The sequence below is a fragment of the Oryctolagus cuniculus genome, chromosome 19 (assembly GCF_964237555.1).
Source record: "Oryctolagus cuniculus chromosome 19, mOryCun1.1, whole genome shotgun sequence".
NCBI classification, from domain to species: domain Eukaryota; kingdom Metazoa; phylum Chordata; class Mammalia; order Lagomorpha; family Leporidae; genus Oryctolagus; species Oryctolagus cuniculus.
The window spans coordinates 32,307,030-32,327,964 of NC_091450.1; the positions used below are offsets into that span (position 1 = coordinate 32,307,030).

At 57.7% G+C, this 20,935-nt stretch overlaps 1 long non-coding RNA gene and 6 other non-coding genes across 7 annotated transcripts in view; all 7 read right to left on the minus strand.

Annotated features, from left to right (window-relative positions):
* LOC138846929 (uncharacterized) overlaps positions 1-8,545 on the minus strand; it is a 99,218-nt gene extending 90,673 nt beyond the window's left edge. Inside the window, exon 1 of the long non-coding RNA XR_011384453.1 lies at positions 8,403-8,545. This is a non-coding gene — a long non-coding RNA (uncharacterized lncRNA). The remainder of the gene's footprint in view (positions 1-8,402) is intronic.
* Positions 6,758-6,830, minus strand: TRNAR-CCU (transfer RNA arginine (anticodon CCU)). The gene has a single exon. It is a non-coding gene; the product is annotated as a tRNA-Arg (tRNA).
* Positions 8,546-8,843: 298 nt separating the features above from the next.
* Positions 8,844-8,915, minus strand: TRNAP-AGG (transfer RNA proline (anticodon AGG)). The gene has a single exon. It is a non-coding gene; the product is annotated as a tRNA-Pro (tRNA).
* Positions 8,916-11,599: 2,684 nt separating this feature from the next.
* On the minus strand, positions 11,600-11,671 carry TRNAP-AGG (transfer RNA proline (anticodon AGG)). Its single transcript has one exon. It is a non-coding gene; the product is annotated as a tRNA-Pro (tRNA).
* Positions 11,672-16,707: 5,036 nt separating this feature from the next.
* Positions 16,708-16,779, minus strand: TRNAP-CGG (transfer RNA proline (anticodon CGG)). Its single transcript has one exon. It is a non-coding gene; the product is annotated as a tRNA-Pro (tRNA).
* Positions 16,780-17,617: 838 nt separating this feature from the next.
* Positions 17,618-17,690, minus strand: TRNAK-CUU (transfer RNA lysine (anticodon CUU)). Its single transcript has one exon. It is a non-coding gene; the product is annotated as a tRNA-Lys (tRNA).
* Positions 17,691-20,465: 2,775 nt separating this feature from the next.
* On the minus strand, positions 20,466-20,538 carry TRNAK-CUU (transfer RNA lysine (anticodon CUU)). Its single transcript has one exon. It is a non-coding gene; the product is annotated as a tRNA-Lys (tRNA).
* Between the last annotated feature and the right edge of the window lie 397 nt (positions 20,539-20,935).

Consider the following 20,935-nt stretch of genomic DNA (forward strand, 5'->3'; position numbering starts at 1 on the left):
CGGGCTGTCTCAGGAGGTGAGGGGTGTCCCCACCAGCCTGGCAGGCGGGGGATCAAGTCCCACTGTCTGCTCTTACCCAGAGAGAATGTCCTCACTGTCACAAGTCCTGGACTCGCTACACTTGTTCAGAGCTTGCCAGAGGTTCCCGGACCAAAGCAGAGGGACCGTCGCTGGGGTCTGCGGGCTGTCTGCCTCCAGGAGGAGCTGGGGACACAGCCTGGGCTCTCGGGGCAGGAGAAGGCAGGGGAGAACACAGGACGAGGCCTTTACTGCCGTCTCCGTGGCCGCCAGGGCCCCAGTCCCTGAGGGCCTCGTTAGAGGCACAGTAATCATCCCTCCTCCCCGGCTTCACCGGAGTCCGAGAACGGTAACTCAGGCCTGGCCTCGAGGACTCTGCTCCCTGCTCGGGGACTCGGCAGCCGCGACAATGATGCAATCTCGGCGGTAACCGTGGACCAGACACAAGACACGGGAAGAACAGAGAAAACTCACAGACCCGAGCTTTCTCCTCCACCCACGCCAAGCGGTGGCATCCCTGTTGGGAAGCTGTCTGAGGCTTAGAATAACCTATGGCCTTTCACAGATCTGTACCCACTTCCTGCTCTGCCGCTGCCAGTTGTGTGATCTTGGGGGAAGCTACTGGCCCCTGCTGAGTCATGAAGTTCCCTCATCCGTTCGTGGCGGGGAGAAGTGTGCACACTTCACACAGCAGAGCTGTCATGACCCCTGACCTCGGCGTGCTCCGGGCTGGGACCTCCTCTGCTGCACGGAGGCTCCGGCTGTAACGCAGTGTTTGCGTCTTTCTCTCTCTGCTCCATCAGCTGTCTGCTCTGATAAACATCACTTGGAAACAGAACCACACGCTTATCTTCGTGGGTCCATAGTCACTTTTTTAAGGGGCCAGATGACAAGTCTCTTCTGTATTTCATTTTGGGGAAATGAGATAGAAATAGGAGCCGGGGCTGACTCCGATTATAAATGGGTAGAATGTGAACTCCAACGAGGGAAAGAGAATTCCTGGTCCAGTAGGTGTCACTCTTGAAGAATTTTCCTCAGCAGGCGTTCAGAAGGCAAGACCTGGTGCTAAGGTGCCCACAAAGAATTTGAGCTTTTGCACTGTAATGTTTACTTTCTTGGGTTGATAACATCAAAAATTACTCTTGAAAACTGTGCAGTGGCAGTGGAGATCCTGAGAGAACATCGGGGGGTGGAGGAATCAGTGTTCAAGAAACCTTCCCTTTGAGTTGTATTCCAATGTGTTCTCTGCTCTGACTGTAAAGTTTTAATAAAGAGTATTTACCCAGTCCCATGAGAGCACCCATGTCTCCATCAGACGCAGTGTTCAGCATCAAGTTCTGTCCATCCAGTGGCCAAAAAAAAAAAAATCAAAACATGCAATCCTCGAAGTTCATTGTGAAAGATCTGGGGAGATAGACCAGGCACTGACATTACAAAGGCATCATTTGCAAGTGATGGGAAACCAATTCCTAGCAGCCTGGGGGGGAGGGGGTGCAGGGGACGGAACCTGGTGGTTGGTGTAACTACAAAGTCCAAAGCATGCTTTTGCAAAGCCTGTGTGTTTCAGGCAGGGCTCAATTTGAGGACCCAGATAACAACACCAGGGCCCTGTGTTTATCTCTCTCCTCTCTTCTTTCTTCCGACTGAATTCTGCAGACAGTCTCTCTCCACATGGCAGCCAGAGGTCCATCTGTGGGGCCGGCATGGTAGCGCAGCTGGCTGAGGTGCCATCTGTGACACCGGCGTCCCATCTTAGAGTGCCTGTTGGAGTGCCAGCTGCTCTGCTTCCCATCCAGCTCCCTAATAATGCACCTGGGAAGGCAGTGGAAGATGGCCCATGTGCTTGGGTCCCAGACACTCACGTGAAGACTCAGGGGTAGTTCCAAGCTCCTGGCTTCAGCCTGGCCCAGCCATGTCTGCTGCAGCCATTTCAGGAGTGAACCAGTAGATGGAAGATAGCTCTCTCCCTTACTCTGTCACTCTGCCTTTCACATAAATAAATATTTTCCCCAGAGAAACCTTTTATTTAATGAACACAAATTTCATAAATACAACCTCTCTTCCTCCTTCCTCTCCCTTTCTTCATTAAGATTCATTTTCAATTAACTTTATACAAAGACCAACTCTATACTAAGTAAATATTCCAACAATTTGCATGCGTACACAGACACAGAAATTGAGAACTAGTTTTACAGTTAATTCTCATAATACAACTCATTGAGGACAGAGGTCCTACATGGGAACTCCCATTGTTAATGTAATAATTAACACTCTAATGTATGACATCAGTGGTCACCAGAGCATCTTGACATGAGCTGTCAGGGCTATGGAAGCCTTTTGAATCCACAATCTCCATCAGTATTTAGACAAGGCCCTCAGCAAAGTGGAAGTTCTCTTTTCAGAGAAAAGCACATCCTTCTTTGATGGCCACTTTTTTCTGCTAGGGTCTCACTCACAGAGATCCTTCATCTAGGACATTTTTTTGCCACAGTGTCTTGGCTTTCCATGCCTGAAATGCTCTTCGGGCTTTTCAGCTGGACCAGAATGCCTTAAGGGCTAATTCTAGGTCAGAGTGCTATTTAAAGTGATTGTCATTCTATGAGTCTGCTGTGTGGACTGCTTCCCATGTTAGAACACTTTCTCTTTTTAATTTTATCTATTATTATTACCAGACACTTGATCTTGTTTATATGATCTCTTTAACACTTAATATGATCACTTTAATACTTAAGATGGCATTTTTACCACCCAGCTTAATGGGATTTGGGATCCCATGGCAAGTTTTTAAACTGTACCCTTAGAAGTAAGTCCACAGGAATGTATGCAGAACTATACAGCTTTACAATTACAAATTCCTCCTCCCTCTCTTATTCCCATTCTTATTTTTTACTGAGATCTATTTTCAATTAACCTTATATATACATATGATTAACTCTATGTTAAGTAAAGAGTTCAACAAATAGTATGAAGAAGAAAAAAAACTGTTCCTCAACAGTCAAGATAGGGGCTGTTCAAGTCATTGCTTCTCAAAGTGTCACTTTGACTTCTACAGATTTTCTTTTATGTGCTCTATTAGTTATCACAGACCAGGGAGAACATATGGTATCATTCCCTTTAGGACTGGCTTATTTCACTAAGTATGATGCTTTCTAGATTCATCCATCTTGCTACAAATGACCGGATTTCTTTTTTTTTTTTTAACCACTGTTTAGTATTCCACAGAGTACATATCCCATAATTTCTTTACCCAGTCTTCAGGACATTTAGGTTGATCCCATGTCTTAGCTATTATGAATTGAACTGTAAAGTAAATCTTTTTAAGACAAGAGTTATTACAAAAAAAATCCAGCTATGGTTCCAGCACTTGGACATTTGCATCCCCTATCGGCCATTCCATTTCTGATCCAGTTTCCTACTACCGTGCACCCTGCGAGGCAGCAGATGACAGCGGAAGTAGCTGGGCCTCTTCCACCAACATGGGAGACCCAGATGGAGTTCCAGGCTCCTGCCTTCAGCCTGGCCCAGACTGGGCCCAGAGTGGCTGTTGTGGCCATTTTTCAATTCTCTCTCTCTCTCTTATTCTGCCTTTCAAATAAATAAATCTAAAAAAATAATAAAAAATAAATAAATAAACCAAATGTCCATCAGTAGCTCACCTCCTCCAAGACCAGCTCACAGGACCTCTTTCCAACTCCAGGTAAGGCTGTGCTCATCCCCTGCTTCACGTGCCCAACCCTGAACCAACCATTCTAGAGAGACTAGCAGGTCGCAGACTCAGTCCTTTCTGTGCAGGAATCCCGGGATGGACATTCTCACCAGGGCTCCACGCAGCAGAGAGGAGCGCCCTGAACAGGTCAGAAGAGAAGTGGGGAGGAACACCCAGGAGCAAACGTCTAGGCACTCTGACCTGCTGGCGTCGCTCCGCTGGCAGAGCCAAGCCAAGGGCTGGGGAATGAACCCCTCACTACACAGAGAAATGAACAAAAACTGCTTTAATTATGCATTCGGTGAACAGAGATAAAACCTGTGTCAGTGACAACCTTAGCGCCCAGATCTTGGGTTGTAAATACTGGGTCACATGCTGCAAGGGAGCCGGGAGAAAGCCGCTGTACATCTGGAGAAGCCTCTAGGAGAGGCCCAGGGAAGGAAGAAGGGGACACAGTGGGTGCTGAGCAGGCGAATGCAGTCTCACACGGCTCACCGAACTGCAGTACGGGGGAAAGGTTGTTGAGATAGCACAGCAAGTCTGTCAATCACAGGCGCAGGACAGTAAAAACTCAAGTCCTTCAGACCGAAAAGGAAAAATACTGCTCTCCAAAAGCAGCAGCCCAGGAGGGAAACAGCAGGGAAGGATGATGTTCGGACTGAGTGTGTGTGGCCACACAACGATCATAGCAAAAAAAAAAAAAAAAAAAAGGCACTCCCCAAGTACATTCAGAACTTTATTTACAAGCAGGTGTGGACTCTCGTGAGAGCCAGGTCCCTCCTCACCAGTGACCAGCTCTGGACTCCCAGAACAAACACCTCTGTCCAGACACCCCTTCCCTGAGTTCATGGTTCTCCAAATCCCAGATCAAAGTCAGAAAACAACAGGAAAAGTGTTCTAATTCCTCCACGAGAATTGTAACGACAGACGTGTAACAGAGGCTTATCTGGTGACAACAGAGAGCTACTACTTGTACAAAGGGAGCCACAGAAGTCCCTGACGTCATAAGCAGGAAATGCTTTTGAGTGGAGGTTCCCACTCCTGGGACCTGTCAGTCTAAGAAGCTACTGTGTTTCATTTGAAAAGCTCCCTGGTGTTCCCTTCATTTAAAAAAAAAAAAAAATATATATATATATATATACACACACACACATATCTTATTCATTTACTTCAGAAAGAGAGAGAGAAACAAAGGGAGACAGAGAGAGAGAGGTCTTCCACCTACTGGTTCACTCCCCAAATGGCCACAATGGCCAGAGCTTGGCTGATCCAAAACCGGGAGCCAGAAGCTTCTTCCAGGTCCCCATGTGGGTGCCAGAGCCAAAGGGACTTAGGCCATCCTCTACTGCTTTCCCAGGCCATAGCAGAGAGGGGGATCGGAAGAGCATCAGCCGGGACTAGAACCAGCATCCATATGGGATTCTGCAGGCAGAGGTCCAGCCCACTATGCCACAGCGCCCACCCTGATTCCTCAGTAACTCAGGCCTGGCCTCTGTCCGGCTGGCTCCGGCTTTGCACCCCCTTCTGTGTGGTTGGCCATTTTCCCCTGACCGATGTGTTTGTTGCCTGTGCCTTGGGGGTCAGAGCTCAGCCTGTGCTGTCCAAAGCAATGACCGCCAGCCAGGGGTGGCTCTGAAGCCCAGGGGAACAGGGATGGGCCGAAAGTGAAAGCTGAGTATAAAAAACAGAGCAATGCATCTTGCTTACCTGTGAAACAAAACATACTGGCTCAAACAACTCATGGTTTCTACGGGGGCTACAGAAAAAGGCACTGACAGGCAGGTGACACCACGGCCCCCACTTCCCTCGGGGGTCCCTCCTGCCAGCTGGCCTGGGACCGTGGGTCTCACCTTACTAAGGCTGGTTAAACTCACTCCACCTACTTACTCCGCAGCAGCCATGAGTGGCTCTCCCTTCGCTTCTACAGGCGGCAAGAGAAGGGGGCTCGGAACAACCAGACTGGGAAGCCACGCCCAGGGCACGTGGTGGTGGAGGAATAGCGTTAACAAAACGCATTTGGAAAACAGAAGACCGAGGGAGAGGCGCCCTTACTCCCCAGCTGTCCTGGCCCGCGCTGGCGGGAGAGCCGAGCACACCGTGCCCGGCGCACAGGAACCCTGAGAGTGTGGCGGGTGCTGATTCTCCACCCAGTTCCTGGAGCTGCCCTGCCCTGTGTGGAGAGAAACGCCAGGCCTGGGCGCCCACCGCCTCCCCAGGACCTGAGCCCCGTGCCATCGGGGAGCCCACGGAGCCGCACACCGGCCAGGGCGGCGCTGGCTGCGCCCCGACATCCCGCCCGCGGCTGGGACTCCGCCAACCCTGGCCCTGTTGGGTGCGCGAGGAAGACGAGGTGATCAACCCCAAACCAAGACTGCCCCGGTGCTGGGCGCGGGGAGGGGGCTCCGGTCGCGGGCAAATGGCAAGTGCGGGAAACAGACGTCTTCCCGAGCGAGCGCCTGGCCGTGGAGGCGGCGGTGGGCCCAGCTCACTTGGGATGGGCCCGGGCAGCCGGCGAGGTAGTCTTGGTTTGGGGTTGATCACCTCCACGACGCTCGTCTTCCTCGCGCACCCAACAGGGCCAGGGTTGGCGGAGTCCCAGCCGCGGGCGGGATGTCCAGCACCCAGGTGGGAGACCCGGAGCTAACTCCTGGCTTTGGGCCTGGCCCAGCCCCGGCTGTTGCAGCCATTTGGGGAGTGACGCAGCAGATGGGAAATTCTCTGTCTCTCCCTGTCTAATAAATAAATCCGTAAAAATACAAATAAATAAAGCCAAACTGCTGCATAAAACACCGTGGTTTCCCAGGTATCGCGCTCCGGGAAGCCGGCCCGGGCTGCCTTTAGCTAAGAGCTGAGGATAGGACTCCTGCAGGGACCCCAGCACTCTTACTCATCCAGCGACTCACCCCTCCGAACTGGAGTCCTTTAGCCTATCATTCCCGCCTAACGTTAGCCTCGAACGATTTTCTGATTAAAAGCCCAGTGCTCTCCATATTCCAAAACATCTTGGACATTAAAGAGAAATGCCACCACCACTACCCCAGGTGGGACTCGAACCCACAATCCCTGGCTTAGGAGGCCAGTGCCTTATCCATTAGGCCACTGGGGCGGACACACACCGTGGTTTGAAGGCAGTAGGAATGAAGAACAGCTCCTCGCTGCGGCTGCGAAGGGAACCCGGACTCGCTGGGTTCCTCCGACGCACCCGTCCAGTTCAAGCAGCCGGGAACCGGAACAAACCCGGCGCGCTCCGCGTCCCCGCGTGCGTTTCCCGAGCTCGGCGGCGCCCGGCTTGTCCGCCCCCTCCAGGAAGGCTCGAGGGGGCACTGGATTCTCCTGCGCGGGAACAGAGGCGGAGAGCGACCGAGGGGCCCCGGCCGGTGCTGCGGCGGTGCACGGCGCTCGACACGGGGACCCGCGAGGCCCGGCACTGGCCGAAGCCGGAGCTCGGCCGACGTCGGGACCCCGGAAGCGACCGAAGGTTCCACCCTGGCGCTCGCGGTTCCAGAATCGCGCGGGCCCCGGACAGCCCGAAGCCGCCGCCGGGAGCCCAGGGCGCATCCCCGGGAACGTCCTCGCACTCCACCCTGCCTGTCACTCCCCAGTCCCCCCAAGACCACCTCTGGGGCCTCGGGGACCCTTCGTGACCCCAGCTACCCTTTCTTATCCGTGCTCCGAGACCACCTCGCAGGCGTTCCACTTTCCAGTTTCCCCTAAGCGTTTTGCCGCTTAAAAAAAAAGGCGGGGAGGGGGCGACCCAGGCCGGCCTCCTGGTCTTGGACGCGGCCTGCAGACGCGAGGCCCCTGCTCCGGGCTGGGCTTCGCCATTCGGGTGCGGGAGGTCCGCACTCCCTCCCCGCGTCTCCCCGGTCCGGACCCCGCCCCAGGGTCCTGGAAGATGCGAGACCCATGACGCTGCCACGGGTGACAAGCAGGCTGCAGGAGGGGACTGGGACCGACCACCTGCCCGGCACGGCTGACCGCTGCGTAAGGGGACCGGCCCAACTGCCTCCTGGACTGTCCCTCAATCTGGATTTTTCTAGTTTTTGTTAGGATTAGATCCAGGTTAAACATGTTTGTAAGGCAGGCAACACAGCTGAGGTGAGACCCCTCCCCCCACCCCACCCGCGGACCGGCGGGAGGCCCTGGCAGTTAAGCGGTCGGCCCAGCGGGCAGCTCACGTTGGTCAAGCGAGCCGTGCACAGGTGCGTCTCGCTTCCTAACGCTGACTCCTGGCAACTTTATTTCTCCAACCCGGCCGCGAAGGGGTCTCTCCGTGAGGTCCGTGCGCGAGAATCCGAGATCACGGGCTTCCGTGGGGGCCGTGAGAAGACCCCTGAGGGTCCCCAGCCCGGCCCCCAGGAGAAGCGGCCACGGCCACACCGGAGGCCTCACGCCTTTTCCCCGGTGCACTCCCGTGTTGGGGGGCACGGATTCGAGGGGCTCCGGCTCCCTCCACGCCCGCAAACACCGTCCAAGACTGTTTAAATTTGGTCTCTTCACTATCTATCCTGAGAGTCCTTCGCCGCTTTTAAGGTTTTGATTTTTTAAAAATTACCCAGTATTTTCCGTCTTTTGTAACGAGGCAGCTGGCGCCAACAACCCCACCGGTCTCCGCCAGCGGGTGTCATTTCCCAAACCGACAGTTTCTTGACCCAGAAAACACGTTTTTAAAAACGACCTTTACGGCGGAGATGAGGACGGAGACGGGGACAGCTGGGTCTCGGCAGTCGGCGGGAGCCCCGCACCCACCCGTGCGGCCGCAGGAAACCGCCGAGGGAGGGGCTCGCGCAGCCCGGCGTGGACTCCCACCCGCGGCGCGTGCACCGCCCCCCGCCCCGTTCCCCGTCCTGACCGCGGGCGGCGCCGTTTCCCCGCGCCTTGGCCCGGCCTCCCAGCCGCGCTGACCGCCGCGCTCCAACCCTGGAAAGGGCGCGGCTCTCTCTGGCCTTGAACCAGACTGACCCGGGCCGGAAAGGCCCCCGCCCCCCGCCCCCCAATCCCAGTTAAAAGGCTTTCGGCTCCGCAGCCAGCCTGGAAATTTCATACTTTTCCCTCCATTCCCTTCCGCAAGTGGGGTTTCCACTGCCGGGACGCGCGAAGGTCGTGGCTAAAAAGCCAAGGGCTCGTCCGGGATTTGAACCCGGGACCTCTCGCACCCTAAGCGAGAATCATACCCCTAGACCAACGAGCCACGATGTCCAGGGCTCGTCCTTTCCCATCTGACCGTCGTGGCCTCCCTCGGGCGGCCCCGGAGAAACCTGGCGAGGAAGCTCCGGTTTCTCCCGGGCGAGGAGAGACCCCCGCGCCGCCCCCACCCACGTCGAGCCGCAGTTGAACAGCCCTGGCGCGCCCAGTCCCCCGGCCCGCGACCCGCGCGTCCCCCTGCCGCCCCCTGGACCCTTCGGAGTCACTCCTCGCGGCCGGAAGCAAAGGCCGGCCTGGCCTCACAAGAGCGGCGCAGCGGGCCCCGGGACGCCCCGCTTGGAAACGCTGCGTCCCCGAGGTGCGGCACCCAGTGGGTGCTCCGTCAGTGACCGCTGCGCTTGTCAGGACTCCGGGTCTGCAGTAAGCCGGGAGCGCCCGCCTGGCGTCCTGCGCGGGGGGCAGCGGCCATTTCCCGCCATCTGCAGCGGCCGGTTCCCACGCTCTCCACAGTGCCGCGTGGCCGCCGTCTAACCACGCAAGATAAGCCTCAGAGACTGACGACGCCTGCCGCGCTCACACCCAAACAGAGCCCAGGGCGGGAGACAAACCCGCACCCGGCCCGGACGCTGGGGGCACACAGTGGAACCCAGAACCCCGCTGATGGGGGTCTTGGCCACTGCCCGCAGTCCAGAGCCCCAGCACAAGACAGGCTCATGCACCCTCTTCCCGGCCGCAGGGTTCCCAGCCCGGGTTCCAGAAGAGGAAACCTCAGAACGAGGACCCTGGGGAAGGCTGGCCCCCCACCCAGCCCCTGGACTGCACCAGTACGGCTGCTATGCAGTCTGGAATTTGGTTGGTCCACATCACCCTGGGGGGAAGAGGTCAGTGAACCAGACCCCACAGGACTCCCGTGTGCATCAGCGGAGCTCTTTCCCCCACCGTGCTGTCCCAGGTTCCAACATGGCCCCGGGGCAGGGTGCAGGGACTGCACCCCTAGGGCGCGTGGCCCACATCTATGCCCTGAGCCTCTTCTCCCGGGAGCCCCAACAGGTCCGCCCCATGCAGGCTCACCAGGCAGCAGGGCCACACCCAGGTAGACCTGAGAGGTCCAGGGTGTGGGGGAGCCACTGTGGGGTGTAGCAATTGGTGGGGTGTCCTGGGCTGGGGGGAAGGAGGAAGCACAGGGGTGTGGCACCTGCCAGTCCGTTGGAACCTGGGAGTGCCGCCCTCCCCCTGAGCCCCCAGCCCCAGACAACCACAGTGTGCTGGTTGTGCACCCCCTGCTGTTCCTTCTGCAAGCCAGGAGCTTGCTGCAGGGTTCCCGGATCTCATACCAGGCAAGACCCCAGGGGCCTGGAGAGGACGAGGGGGCCAGGTGGCCAGCCAGAGCCTCCTGGACGAGTATAAATCCTGTTCTCCACCCTCCGTGCAAAGGCAGAAAGAGAAAAAAGGTGTCCCGACTCCACACGCCTAAAACAGCATCGTAACCTCTCTCCAAGGCCAGTTGAGCTACAGGAACAGGAGAGGTAGCTGTGCCGTATATCGGCAAGACGGGCCCCTTCCTCTGGGCTGCACCGTGCCCACAGCCTCCTGGGAGCTCAGGGAAGGCGGGGAACCTGAGCTAGGAAAAGGTTAGTCTTTGTCGCAGGTGGAGTCGTGGTCCCCTGAAGATGTCAGCGCCCTCATCCTCAGAATCTGTGCATGGGTTAGGCTTGTGGCAGAGAACTGGGTTGCAGATGAGGTCAGGACTGTTTATCAAATGACTTTGAGTGACGGAGAGAGAGTGTCCTGGATTGTGGAGGTGGCACCAGTCTGATGACAAGTGGAAGACACAGACGGCAGCACAAGGCGGACCCGATGGTCCCGGCTAATTGTGGGGGTGGAGGAAGGGAGCCTGAGCCGAGGAGTGTGTGCAGCCTGGCCGGCGTGAGGAACCTCCTGAGGCAGGCAAACCCCACGGGGTCTCGGGCTCGGGGCTCCAGCCCCTGCTTAGAGCCTGAGAGCGGCTTGGCAAGAGCGAGAAGTGGAGCAAGAGGCACCATCTCGGATCCAGGTGGCATCTTGACCACTACCACCCCCTGCACCTGCAACTGAAGAATTCTGGTCGCCCTGTCTCAATATCTGTAAGTTTCAATATCTAAAAGAATTTGCTGGGTTTTTTGTTTGTTCGTTTAATTTAGAAGATTGAAAGAACATTGTTCATAGCTGCTGTTCTCAAAGACATTGTCGCGGCTGGTCTCCGTTTCTCTGGACACCCGTATACCGTCTAGGTCCCACCGTGCCTGGTGTTTGTAGGTCGCTGCCTAAAGCCTTGTTCCCTTGTTTGCCTTGATGGCAAACCGTCTGTTTTCATCAAGAATCTCTGTGTGAGGAATTCGGTGAGATTTAGAATAAAAGTGTGTTTTCTTCACAGAAAATTGTTGGCTTCCTTGTGCCAGGGGTTCAAGGTCACTGTGGATCTTCCCATGAGCTTTTTCCAGCTACCCTCAAAAGCACGAAATTGGGATGATTTGCGATCCTTGGTTTGTGGCACTTTCTCAAACCCATCCTCCGGACAAAAATGAAGACCTCGCCAAGAGCAGAGCCCGCGGAATAAACCAGAAGCAACCCCAGTCCCCGAGCCGGGCTCCTGGGAAGCGGGGCCAAAGGCGGTAAGGGAACTGGACCCGCCCAGAGTGGGAAATTCACGTTCCGGCTGAGCTTGGATCCAGCGCCAGGGCCCGAAAAGGAGGGCTCGTCCGGGATTTGAACCCGGGACCTCTCGCACCCTAAGCGAGAATCATACCCCTAGACCAACGAGCCATGCCACAGCCTGACACCGATTTCTTTTTTGGGTTTGGGAGGCGCCCTGGGGCTAGGGAGGAATCGGTTTCCGACCCGCGGGTAGGGGTGAGCTCCAGAGTGCGGGGGCGCCAAGGGACCCCACCCCTGCCCCGCCAGTGCCGCAGAGGCGGGGAGCAGCCCCCAGCCCCTCGCCGGTCTCCTGCCGACGCCACCGCGCACCGAGCTGGCAGCTCACGCGTCCAAAGTCACGCTCAGGTCACGTCCCGGGGCTGCCAGTCCGGCAGAGGACACGGACCTCCCCGAGCGGGGCCGTGACTGCCCTGAGGCACGGCAAGGGGGCTCCGCACCACCCCTCCTCCTCGTCCCCGCCCCGCGTCTCCCGTCGCGCCCCAGCGAGGCCAAAGCAAGAAAGGAGCCCTGGGCGTGGGGCGTGGGACGTGGGGCGTGGGACGTGGGACCCACCGCCACCTGGCTCCAGGACTGCACCCGCCCAGCGGCGCTCCGGTCGAGGATGGCCGCGCTGGAAGGGGTGGTCCCCGGGGGATTAGGCCCCATCCAGACTGCCGCCAGGCGGCCAGAGAAGCGCTGGCCTTCCCCACTCACGAGGGGGAGTTGGCTGGTCCCCCGGCCCCAGGATGTGGGGTCTGCAGGTCACTCAGGTCTTCCCGCTGTCCAGGCTGGACCCAACCTCTAAGAGCCCAGCGGGGCTGCGGGGGCTTCTCCCGCCCCTCGGGAAACCTCTCCCAGGGGCAGAGACCGCGACCCGGTCAGGAGGCCTGGCGCCCCTGACTGCGGCCGCCAACGCTGGAGAGGCTTGCCTGGGGTTTGAATCCGGGGCCTCCTGGAGCCATTCCCACCGCCCGGCGGCCGTTTTCGCGAACACACGTGGTTCCGAGGCTGGCGCGCGGCTGTGGCTCCGGGGTCAGCGCGCCCATTGGTGAGCCCAGCGGTGCGCACCTGCGGCCTCACAGCCGACACTGCAGAGCGATCTCGGCTGTGTGACCCATCAAGGTTAGCCGCGGGGCCCAAGAGCTGGTAATCCCCCCCAAAACAGCTTCCTAATACAAACCACAGGTGGGTTTAGGTATTGTTAAGTGACTTCCCAGGCACGAGATCGCAAAGGAAACGTGTAGACCTTGCACACTGTTTAAAAAATGATAAATGACAATCCAATATGTGACCAACTAAAGGCTACACTGTTGGGGGTTGGGGGAGACCAGCGCTGTGGCACAGTAGATGAATCCTCAGGCTGTGGCGCCCACATCCCATATGGGCACCTGTTCTAGTCCCAGCTGCTCCAGTTCTGATCCAGCTCCTTGCTAATCGCCTGGGAAAGCAGCAGAGGATGGCCCTAGCTTCGGGCTGGCCCCAGTGCTGGCCGTTGCTGCCATCTGGGGAGTGAACCGTAGGATGGAAGACCTGTGTGTGTGTGCGAGCACGCGCGTGTAACTCAAGTAAACCAGTTAAGACATCCAGCACGCACTAGCACAGAGGCTTCTTGGGACTCACGTATGCCATATTCCATATTGGAGTGCCTAGGTGCCTGGCTCCACGTCCAATTCCAGCCTCCTGCTAATGTGTTTCCTGGGAGGCAGCAGGTGGTGCCTCGAGTACTTGGGCGCCTGCCAGCCAGGTGTGGGCCTGGATGCAGTTCCCAGTTCATGGCTTCCTTGCAGGCAACTGGACAGTGAGCCAGGCGTGTACATTTTTAAATATGTGGGCATATACATACATATATATTGGCCAGGCAGAGTTAGACAGTGAGAGAGAGAGAGAGAGTTATAGACAGTGAGAGAGAGAGAGACAGAGAGAAAGGTCGGGCATATATTTTTAAGACAAAAAATGGAAGATCCGGGTTGAACCCAGGTCCCCGGTACCTCAATCAAGGAGCACACCTCCCTCTCCTAACCCACCGTGGCCAGCACCTCAGGCTGCTCTATGACTGCAGTGGTAAGTGTGGAGCGGTCGTGACGTTAGTCAAGTTAAGACAGGCATAGAGCTCAGCCGTCTGCTAGGCACCATAATAAGCCTGATGGGTATTGAGTACTTCTGCTGGTATTAACATCACACTCTCCCACCAGCTGGCCACCAGCGATGGCCTCAGAACAGGCACCAGCAGCAGAGCCCCAACCTGTGATTGCCCGGATTTGAAAGGTGGGAAGCAGATTGCAAATGGCCGTGGGAAAATCTGGGGGTGGGAGGGGTGATGCTCCTGTCTATCATCTTGGCTGCTCGCGGGCTTTCCCAGGTGATAACGAAACTTGTCAAGTTGCACACTGTCCTTCCATACAGTCTATTATGTCAGTAATAACTCAAAAACTGATTTTAAAATTTATGTATTTTAGAGAGAAAGAGAGATCCTCCATCCACTGGTTCATTCCCCAAATGTCCACAACAGCCCAGCCAGGCCTGTCCAAATGACCACAAATTTTAAGTGCTTTTGAAAGTCAGAGTTACATTGAGAAGAGGAGAGATCTTCCATCTGCTGGTTCACTCCCCAGATGGGCTCAGAGCCAGGGCTGAGCCAACCCAAAGCCAGGAGCCTGGAGCTTCTTCCGGGTCTCCCATGTGGGTGCAGGGGCCCAAACACTTGGGCCATCTTCCACTGCCTTCCCAGGCTATTGCCAGGGCACTGGATTAGAAGTGGAGCATCTGGCATATGAACGGACACCCATCTGGGATGCCGGTGTTGCGGGTGGCAGCTTTACCCACTACACCACAACACCAGCCCCCCAAATTCCTTGACACTTTTTGTGCTAAAAGGTGGGATCTGTGTCCCTTCTTTTGGCATCTTCCTGTATAGCAGACCCGACACTGTACAGCTCCCAAGGGTGGGTCACAAAGAGGGAAGCAGGTCCCATGTTGTCCTGTGGAACCCACACGTGGGAGTCCTGCTCACACAGGAAGCGCCAAGGACGGGCGGTGACACCCGGGCTGCAGGAGGGGTCCTGTGAGGGCGTCCACTCACAGTCCCAGCACAGCTCAGCCAGGGGACAGATGTGAGGAAGGGAACCCCAGCCTCCAGTTCTTCCCGAAGTGCACATGTAACAGACACTGGTTCTGCCCAATTTGCCCAAGCCCAGAGCTGCTGGTAGATGGTGTTCACACGTCTGAGTTTGGGGCATCTGTTACACAGCAGCACTGATAAATGCTAACTCTTAAAAATAAGACACCCCAGTTTCATATTCCACAGTGGCCTTTTGAAACTTCCCTTTGTGAATCCCACAATAAAGTAAGAACGCCCTCTACAACTCTTCTACCTAATATTTTGTCAGAGGTCCTAGACAGTGCAATGAGGCAAGAAAATAATTAAAATGCATACAGGTTGGAAAGAACACTTCCATTATTCACAAACAGCATTCCTGAATATGTATAAAGTTATATAGATTAGGTCTGAGTGAGTTTCACAATTGGACTGAATCCAAGGTTGGTGAATAAAAATGTGTCGTGTTTTTATATAGTGGCAAAAAAATAGAAAATACGGTTTGAAGTAATGCAGTTTATGACAGCATCAAAAACGTCAGCTACCTAGGCAAGTTTCCAAGGACAGATGAGCAATGCCTAAGAACCTAGAGACCTTAACAGGTGAAGGGCGCAGGTGCTGCACACTCATCAGATGAGAGTCTCAGTATTCTCCTGCTGTCAGACAGCCCCAGACCGCTGTCCAGAGCAGGGCTACACTCCTCAAACTCCCAGACCGCTGTCCAGAGCAGGGCTGCGCTCCTCAAACTCCCAGCTGCTATTTCGTGGAAGCTGAAAAGCTGGTTCCACAATGACCAAAGCAAATTTGGAAAATACCTTGGGAGACTGAATCTCCTGGACAGCAAGACTTACACCGTCCAAGCCCGAAGGTGGACAAGGAGACAACAGACCCAGTAGCGCAGAACGAGGACCCCAAGTATTCAGGCGCTTGATTTATTGGGGGGGGGGGGGGGGCTGCATTGCAGAGCAGCAGAGGACAGCGTGGCCTTTTAAATAAACCACTCTGAATTATGGAGAACAAAATGAATCTTGGTCCCTGTCTCACACCAGGTAGGGAGTCAGCTCAGGGCAGGATGCAGGTGCAAGTGAGGACAGCAGAGAACAAAGCCCTCGGTAAGTCCCTGGAGGCCTTGAAGTTCAGCCCTGGCCAGCACTGTGGTGCAGCAGGTCAGGCAACAAAGGCATCCCGGTCCCGGCGACTCCACTCCCAGTCCAGCTCCCTGCGAATGTGCCGGGAAAGCAGCGGAGGAGGACCCAAGTGCTTGGGCTCCTGCCATCCATGTAGGACTCTCGGAGCTCCCGGCTCCTGGTCTGAGCATGGCCCAGCCCAGGCTGTTGCGGCTATGAACCAGCAGATGCAAGATCCCTCTCACCCTTTGTGTCTCCCTCTATCTGTCATTCTGCCTTTCAAATAAGCAAGTAAATCATTAATAATAATAATTAAAAATTCAGCCCAGTGTACGGCTTGAACCTCAAGATGAAGAACCCCAAGTGCCACCAGCTGAGCCCTAACCACAGGTCCTGGACCTGGCTCTCTCCTCAGGGTGCGAGTCCACTCGTGTTCCCCAGGACTCGTGCGCCCCGTGCGGGGCAGCGCAGCCCCGGGCCCTTACCCGCGCGGAGCTTCCCAGGTTCCCACGAGCCTCAGCTGCGTCTGGGAGGACGGCGGTTCCCGGGCCGGCGAGAGGAGGTCGGGGAATGCCAGGGGTCTGGGCGCTCGCCTTTGCCAAAAGGACAGGCGCAGCGGGGCGCCCCAGCGGAGCACCCCAGGCTCCAGGAGCCCGCGCGCCCCTAAGCTGCCCTGCCTGGGACCGCAGCAGCCCTGCCGCTCCGGCAAGGTCTGTCCTGGGCCTGGGGGCGGCCCCAGGGCCTGTGGCGCGTGGCAAGGTCTGTCCTGGGCCTGGGGGCGGCCCTAGGGCCTGTGGCGCTGGCAAGGTCTGTCCTGGGCCTGTGGCGCGTGGCAAGGTCTATCCTGGGCCTGCAGCGAGCCGGACCTGGCGGCTGTGTGCGCTATTCTCGTACCTTACGGAGGAAAAGAATCTGAACAAGGAAATAAAACACAACACCCTCAAGGGCTCGTCCGGGATTTGAACCCGGGACCTCTCGCACCCGAAGCGAGAATCATACCCCTAGACCAACGAGCCACCCACGCTAAGGGGGCGGTTCCTAACCCTCCATCACCGTCACCATGCCCGCAGGCGGTGGGCTGGGCACCCGCTGCAGCGCCCGGGGAACTGGAGTCTGTACGGCTCAGGGCCGCCCCTGCTGAGAAGGGAAAGAGACCCCGGCCTTCGTGGCAAGCAAAGCGGCCAGCACAGCGGAGGCCGGCTTGGCGGGGGACACAGGCCCGGGTCTGCGGGGGCCTCTGGGCCTCTGGCCGGGAGCGTGAGACTCAGCTTGAATCGAGGTGCGGGGGAGTGCGGGAACCCGCATACGGGCCTCAGCTGCCTTGGCTGGGGGGTAAAAGAGGCCCCGCAGACGACCCCGGGACTGGGACCCCGGTGACCTGGAAGCTGAGCCTCCTCCCCGGAGCCAGGCCTCTGGGACAAGGGGGTGGACCAAGGACTGGCAGTGGTGGCTCCTCGTCGAGGGGTGCGATTTTAGGAAGAAAACACCGGCGGTGCGGGCGGGGGCTCAGCCCTCCTGGCAGCAAAAGGGACTGTTGGACCTTATGGTGTTCCCAAGCTTTAAAAGTGAAAGTGACACGTTCCCAACTCGTGTTTGCTGCAGCAGGCAGAGGGGGCGTGCTGTGACATCTTCACTAGCCCAGAAAAGGAGGGGCCAACACAAGCCCGGGGTCTTGCAGCCTTGGTGCTAGGGACACAGAGACAGGGCCCACGGGGCACCTGGGCTCCGGGTGCAGCAGCCCCCAGCCCCCAGGCCTCCTCCGGCCCGTGGAAGCACATCTGAGCTCCCCCCAGTGCCTGGGCAGTGTCCCCAGGGTCAGGCACGGAAGCCCGTTTGTCAGTCAAAAGCACAGTGCGCCCAACGTGGGGCTCGAACCCACGACCCTGAGATTAAGAGTCTCATGCTCTACCGACTGAGCTAGCCGGGCAGATGTCAGCTGGCCTAATGGGAGGGGTATAGACAGTCCACACCCTGCTCTCTGGTGTCCTAAAGTCACGAGCAGGAAATAAAAAGGCAATGGTGACTCCAGCTCTGGAGAGGTGACCTTGGAGCCAGTCGTCTGGGCACAGTTCCTGCCCGGGCACTCCCAGCATCTGGGGCCTGTCACCACCCTTGTCAGCTAGCTGTGGAGGAATGTGAATCCTTCACCCTCGGGGTGGGGGTGCTGCCTGCCCCCAAGTGGAATTTGTAGCCTGGGAGCACTGGCTACAAGCCGGGGGCGGGGGCGGGGATTGGGACTTTTCAGGGTGGTTCTGGGGAGGGGCAAGGAACGGCTGAGGAGGGCCCTGGGTCCATGCTCCCGCGGCCAGCATAAACCAATATGGAGGCCAGCCTTCTCTTGCTTTTGACCATTTAAAGTGAGCCAGAGAAGCAGCCCCTCCGCTGCCTGCCAACTGTGCTCAGGGTGGACACTGCGGCTCCCGACGTGCTGCTGGAGGGGGGCTCAGGGGCCGCCTTTGTCCCAGAGTGGGCTCCTGGAGCCACAGCTCTGTCCACCACGGCCAAAAATCCCCCACACCTGGTCCCAGTGCTGCAGGGTTGGGCCCCTGGCCAGGCCAAGTTGGACCACTGGAGGAAGCAAGCCCAGGAGGTGCAGGCAGAGGGCTCTTAGCCGAGGGCTTCTCCCTGCTGTCCCCTAACAAACCTGCACCCCCACAACCCCACCTACCCTTGCCCACCGTCGACTCAGGGCACCACCTAGAGCAGTGCCTCTGCCCAGGCCATCCCCTCCTGGGCGGGGCTGGGAGGCCCATTGGCTCCCTGCTGACTGGGATCCCAGCACGCACAGGGCTGGGATTCAGACTGAGTGCAGGGTGCATGCAGCAAGGAGCCGGAGGGCACGGCTGTGGGGACAGTCACCGAGGCAGCAGGGGCAAGAGGGCCAGGCCAGGGCAACTGACCCCTGCGCAGGTTGAGAGAAAACCTGGAGGCATCCAGCCAGGAGCCTTTCTGAGGTTTCCGAGGGCGGCCAGGGATGCCCGGGGAGGAGGGGCTGGGAGGCCGGGGGCTATGGACAAGGATCCCGGCCCAGGTGCAGCCTCCTTAAGGAAGGCCTGGGAAAGACCCCCGCACTGCCCGGCCACCCTGGGTGACCGCGCGACCCCTCTTGAGGCCGCAGACTCCGAGGACTGCACTCCCAGGAGCCCAGGCACACACCGACAGCGTCCTTGGGGGGCTGGGCTCTGGGTGCAGCGGCGCCCAGCCCCCAGCGCTGCGCCCAGCGCAGGGAAGCACATCTGAGCTCCCCCGGTGCCTGCATGGTGCTCCCAGAACACTCAGGTCTGTCTGTGTGTGCCGCGGTGCCCTTGGCCGGGTTCTACGGCTCCCAGCTGTGTGTGAAGGCGCCCTCAGAGACCGGAACACCTTTCAGAGCATCGGACACTCTGCGGGAAACGCGGCAACACTTCCTTCCTCAGACACCACGCTCTGTAAGCGGCCAGCTCAGGTCGGGCAGCTTTCCATGCTGCTGCATTTGGCAAAACTGGGTCTTCTGCGGTTTCCTTGGCAGAAAGCAGCCCACAGCACAGTCAGTGGAACAGGACCTGAGACAGCGGTGTCCAGCCTGAGGCCGAGACAAGCACACGCATCCCTGTGGTTGTTTAAAACCAAAATAAAAATTCTGTGTTTTCCAAAAGCTTCTGCACTGGGCTGAACGGCGTCCCGCCCCAGGTTCATGTCTCTCGGGATCTCAGAACACAGGGTCTTTGCAGGTGTAACTGGTTAAGCTGAGCTGAGCTCAGGCTGCAGAAGCCAGGCCCTGACTTCCACGAGGGGGTCCGAGATGTTTATGCAGAGACGCGGAAGCACAGAGGGAGGGCGCCTGCACAGGATCAGGCAGAGCTGCAGGGGCCGGAGACTGCAGGAGCTATGCCCACCCGCCCAGGATGCCCACCACTGCAGGAGCCAGCAGAGGGTGGGAGGGCAAGGAAGGGGTCTCCCCCACCCTGGCCCCTGGGCGGGGCGAGCCCACTGGCGCTGAGCTCTGAATTCTGGTGTCAGCAACCGGGAAAGGACAAGTTTGGCGGCTTGAAGATTTGTGCCCCTTCCTCACGGCGGCCCCGGAGACTAAGACGGGCTCGAATTGGAGACAGCGGCTTTTTTCCAAAAAGTGAGCACTGTGTGTAACCTGAGCTGTTATTTCTGTTTCCTAAGAACAGCAGGGAAAACTAAACTGAACCTCGGGCCCAGGTGCAGCCACAGGGAGTCCCACAGGTGCGGGGTCGGGCACGGAAGGCCACACTGCCGTCCCTGGGTCTGAAGATGCAGCCACCAATACAACATATTACTTGAACCCATCAATTTTTTTTTTTTTTTTTTTTTTGACAGGCAGAGTGGACAGTGAGAGAGAGAGACAGAGAGAAAGGTCTTCCTTTTGCCGTTGGTTCACCCTCCAATGGTCGCCGCGGCTGGCGCGCTGCGGCCGGCGCACCGCGCTGATCCATGGGGTGCAGGGCCCAAGCACCTGGGCCATCCTCCACTGCACTCCCGGGCCACAGCAGAGAGCTGGCCTGGAAGAGGGGCAGCCGGGACAGAATCCGGCGCCCCAACCGGGACTAGAACCCGGTGTGCCAGCGCCGCTAGGCGGAGGATTAGCCTAGTGAGCCGCGGCGCCGGCCTTTGAACCCATCAATTAATGGTGGATTCCCTTACTTTGTTGGAATGAGAGGATCACTTACCCCGGTTGTCAATCAAAAGTACAGTGCGCCCAACGTGGGGCTCGAACCCACGACCCTGAGATTAAGAGTCTCATGCTCTACCGACTGAGCTAGCCGGGCAGACATTAGCTGGCCTAATGGGAGGGGTATAGACAGTCCACACCCTGCTCTCTGGCGTCCTAAAGTCACGAGCAGGAAATAAAAAGGCAATGGTGACTCCAGCTCTGGAGAGGTGACCTGGGAGCCAGTCGTCTGGGCACAGTCCCTGCCTGGGCACTCCCAGCATCTGGGGCCTGTCACCACTCCAAAGCCCCTTGTCAGCTAGCTGTGGAGGAATGTGAATCCTTCACCCTCGGGGTGGGGGTGCTGCCTCCCCCCAAGTGGAATTTGTAGCCTGGGAGCACTGGCTACAAGCCGGGGGCAGGGGCGGGGGAGGGGACTTGTCAGGGTGGTCCTGGGGAGGGGCAAGGAGGGTTCTCCCTTGGCCCCTGGACAGGGCGAGCCTGCTGGTGCTGAG